General features: G+C 38.0%; 1 pseudogene; it reads left to right on the top strand.

The window, feature by feature from the left end:
• LOC109841970 overlaps positions 1,702–5,030 on the top strand; it is an 18,439-nt pseudogene continuing 15,110 nt past the window's right edge.

The following is a 5,030-nucleotide window of genomic DNA, read 5'->3' as shown; positions in this document are numbered from 1 at the left end:
ACGATGAGTGAAATCAAAATCAAGCTAAACTCAAATATAAAATCTAGCTTAAGGACAATGATAATCAAACAAGTATATAAATGTAAAGCTAGAGTTTGAGTTTAGAAAACTTCTCAATTGATAACAAGAGATGGAGGGAGGATAGATGGAAGCTCAAACTTCAATAGATAATCAAAGCTAGAGTTTGAGTTTAGAAAACTTCTCAATTGATAACAAGAGATGGAGGGAGGATAGATGGAAGCTCAAACTTCAATAGATAATCTCCTCAAGCTCTTGTGGAATTGATTCACAAAACCGAAACACTCAAATGCTTAAAAGCTTCTTAAAACAAACTTAAACAAACACTAAACAAGTTTAAACCCTTGTTTAAAAACTTCTTGGATCATTTGAAAGAGAACAGCAATGGGGTATTTATACCCACTCAAAATATCAGCCAAAAACCCCAAGCAAATGACAAAAATAGCCCTAAAAAAATCAGCTCAGAAAATAGCCGTTGGGAACCAACGGTCATATCGGCGGTCGACCGAAAAAATTCGCGGTCGACCGCGATCCAGATCCCAAGCTGAGAAAACGAGCAGAGACTTCTTCGGTCGACCGGTGCGGTCGACCGATGGAAATTTTGAGCTCTCGGTCGACCGTGACGGTTGTCTGACAAACTTTCTGCTGCCTACTGACAAATGAACTCAGGTGCGGTCGACCGGTGCGATCGACCGATAACTGATATATGAAAATTAGGTTCTGAAAACTATTTTTTTATTTTAAAACACTCTATAAAAATATCAAATAAATTCTAAAAAATGTAAAACTTTGGGGAATAATTGTAGACATGATAATAAACATGCTACAATGACTGGTTTCCAAAAAGGACTTCCCAAATGAAAAATATCATCATTTTGTCAAAATAGCCCAAAACACGAAAATGTAAACATATGAATTTTGACATTTAGGCTAAACCATGTTTTGAAACTTTGCACAATGATTTTGTAGACTTAATAAAATATGTATATGTTTATTGTTAAGTCCAAAAACTAAGAATATAGTATTTTTACAAATATGCATATTCTATGCAATATATTCTTAAACACAATAATAAATATGAAACATGTGATTTTATATTTATAAACATGAAAACTCAAAAACTATGTATGTATATATATATAACTATATATATGCATAGAAACCAAAACTTATATATATATATGACTATATATATATGAAGAAACCAATAAATGTGTGTGTGTAGATATTGAGCTTAACGTACTTAACACACATAATATAAAACCTATACTAAGTTACCCAAGCTAGATCTTGATCTTCAATAAGCTTGACTAGGTACACATGCGGATAAAGCTGGACTTGGATCTTGAACTAGAATTGCATAAGCTTCACCGACATTCCGCCAACCTCCTTTGGATATGATCGTTGAAGCTCTATTTCGTCCATCCTCCAACTACGTTGTTTGTCTATAATAAATAAGAAAACACAAATACTAGACAAACTATATTAGTGGTAAATTGTTTGTTAAACATCATCAAAATAAGAAGGCCAACACTTAGCAATCTCCTCATTTCGGATTTGAATCCAATAATCTTCTAATTGAGCTCTGACCACCCTATCACACCAAGATGGCTGGACTGACATAGCTCCCAAAAATACGCTGGTCGCACCAATCTTTGGCCTAAAATCAAACTAACTAAGAGTATGAAGATCTTGATACAACGAGCACCTCAAACTCGCAACCTGATATTGACGCTTCCTGCTCAAAGCGTATACTATGAAATTTGCCTTCCCGGATGGTACTGAATCGCGAACTCGTAATCCTTAATAAACTCAACCCATCTTCGTTGCCTCTGATTGAGTTCCTTCTGAGAAAATAGATACTTTAGACTCTGGTGGTCTGTGAATAACTCAAACTGTACCTCATACAGGTAATGTCTGAATGTCTTCAATGTAAAGACCACTACTGCTAACTCTAAGTCGTGTGTGGGGGTAGTTATACTCATGTGTCCTCAACTACCATGAGATATATGCCACTACTCTCTGGGTCTGTATCAAAACACCTCCTAGACCCGCTAATGATGCATCCGTGTAAACAACGAATGTCATATCACTGCTCGGAATTGTTAACACCGACGCTGTAGTCAACTTGGCCTTTAATGTCTCAAAGGCTTCCTGGCACTTCATTCCCTAAACAAACTGTACACTCTTTTTCGTAAGGCGTGTAAGTGGTGAATACTTTGAGAAGTCCTGAATGAACTTCCTGCAATAGCCAGCCAAATACAAGAAACTACGAATTTCTATAATGGTTTTGGGTGGCTCCCAATCAAGTACTACGTCAACTTTAGCTGGATCTACTGCAGTGCCCTCTTGGTTGATAACATAGCCTAAAATCTTACCTCGGATATCCAAAGCTCACACTTGTTGAACTTACTGTATAGCTTGTGCTCCCGTAGAGCTTACAAAGCCAGACAAAGATGCTTCTCATGCTCTGCTTCCAATCTCGAATAAATAAAAATATCATCAATAAACACAATCATAAGCTGGTCCAAGTATGGACGAAAAACCCGATTCATCAAATCCATGAATACTGCGGGTGCATTGGTCAGCCCACGTATTCGACATCGTGACAGGTTGTTATTAATAACACCAAAATCTATGCCTTGCACGCATTGGGGACATTATCTTGATTCCTAATCAGAAATAAGTCTACACCTAACACGTGTTACAGGGTGGTACGTTCCCGTAAAAATGACAAAATCTATGTATTCGATATCATAGCACTAAGTCTAAAAGAGTTCATTCTTTTATCACAATGTTACATATAGAACAGACTTAGATAATCTACATGCTAGCCCTACTCAAACGGTAGTCGGTAAAGGCTCATCAAATCCATTGATGGTTGAGGGTTTGCCAAAAATCTTGTAATGAACAGCTTGCGATGACGGATTCACTCTTCTAACTCGGAGAGCTTCTCTTCGTAAAGCTTGTACAAGCTTAATCTTTAATCATCTTTAATAGTTATTGACGCATCAGCTTCATTAGTTGGTCTCGTGACTCGAGCGCCTGGGGTAGCTTTAGAGATAGTAGTTGTCTTAGCATCTACAGCTGGTCCTACAATTAAATCTCTCACAAAGAGCTTAACCTGGCGAGCCTCTGATGTATTCTCAGCTTGCCCTTCCCACACTCCGATGAGTATATGAGTATAAACTGCATCTCCTTAAACCTCCAACGGGTATATAAGGTTAAACTAATTCCCAAAACTCCGATGAGTATACGAGTATAAACTGATTCTCCACGTTCCAATGCCTTAAGAGCTTAAACTTTATAGACTCCAGTTAACGTATGGGTATAAACTGTGTTCACGCTACAACAGAGGTCAATGCCGGTCAATGCATTAATAATTTTGCCGAAATAAGGCTCAGGATAATTCTTAGTTCCAAATTACCCCTGGGAGTTCAATTGCAATTTAGGTACAAACTCCCGACGAAGACGATCAGTTCAATGTCGATTCAACGACGCGAACTAATCAACACACTGGTTTTTAGTTCAAAATTTCGACAATGGTCAGACAATTAACGCAGCACCAGAAAAATTTCAAACTATTCGACAAAAATACCGAATAGGATGAAAGTTGAAGAAGTCAAAGAATTGAAGACTGGATTTATCTTATCCAAAGTATTCCAGGCTCCTTAATAATAAATATTAAGGAGACTAAAAACTTTGGAGGGGGTATCTGTAGGCGTCAAAAGTTACTTATAGGTTTATGTACGCAGCTCGAGACAAAGAGAAGATGAGGAACGTCAATATTCGTGTCAAAGAAGATCATCCAATGCTAAAGGGAAGCAAAGGAATGTGCAATACAATGGAACAAAGAAGCAACAAAACACGTAAATCGACAAAACGGCAAAACGAGACACAACAAGTGTGTCTCGAAATTCAAGACACAAAAAATGTGTCTCGGGTGCCGAGACACACATGTGTGTCTTGAGTGCCGAGACAGATAAAAACTGTCTCTCAAAGTCAAACTACACCAAAATGTATTTTTTGATGATTTTTCAGGATTCGTGCTGTCGAGTACCTCCCTAACTGCTTTACAATCATCCCTAAACATGGTAAAGTTGTTTCTAACTGAAGAGATGACCAGATTACTAAATCTTATCTGAAAACATAGCATCCGAAGTTATAAATACACCCCTAGCGCCCCTATGCACGGGAGACCTGAAATTTCAAACTTGGAGGCGAGTTGCTGACATTGTGAGAGAAGAACCCACGGATTTCAGAGAAAGAAAAGAGAGATCTTGGCAAATTATCCAGCCTAAAGAGGGAGCTTTCGAGAGATCTATAGCTTTTCCATCTTCCCTTGGGATCAAACGTCGTTTCGATCTCGAGAAGAGTATTTATCTCGTATTATTGTGATATTTACTTCTGTTCTTGTGTCTAAAACAAAACAAGAATAGAGAGCATTCATTCTAATCAACCCGGATCTGATACTCGACGGTCCACGAATTAAAACGTTCCCATCATAGGCAAAGATCTCACGCAAACAGTGACCGATAAATGATCCTGCGTGTGTTTCTAGGAAGTCTTTGTTTATTTTCGTTGTAACGAGAGATCTTATAAAATGATACAGTCTCTTTAATCTGTAATTGATAAACAATTGTAATGTATTCAACAATAAAATCAATTTCCAATGCTAACAGCAGCAACGGACTTGCAGCAATTATCGAGGCTACAAAAGCATTATCAGACCTGTAGTTCGGAGAAGAGATGTGATTCACACAAAAATTGACGTAAAAAGGAAGATGCAAGCTTCACAACCTCTAAAGATATGAAATTTTACCTCAAAATTGAAATGATTGAAATCGAGCAAAGTAGGCGCACAACGGTTATGGTCAGTCAAGCTTGTCAGTGGCAGTTACAGTCGAGGAGGAGGAGGAGCAGTTGCAGATTCTCATCTTGGCATAGACAAGATTTGACAGTTGTTGTGCTCGTCAACGGTTGTTGATGTGGTTGGCAGTGGAAGCGGTGGA

The sequence above is a fragment of the Asparagus officinalis genome, chromosome 5 (genome assembly GCF_001876935.1).
Source record: "Asparagus officinalis chromosome 5, Aspof.V1, whole genome shotgun sequence".
Classification (NCBI taxonomy): domain Eukaryota; kingdom Viridiplantae; phylum Streptophyta; class Magnoliopsida; order Asparagales; family Asparagaceae; genus Asparagus; species Asparagus officinalis.
Note: the sequence above shows the minus strand (reverse complement) of the source record. Positions and strands in the feature narration are given on the sequence as shown.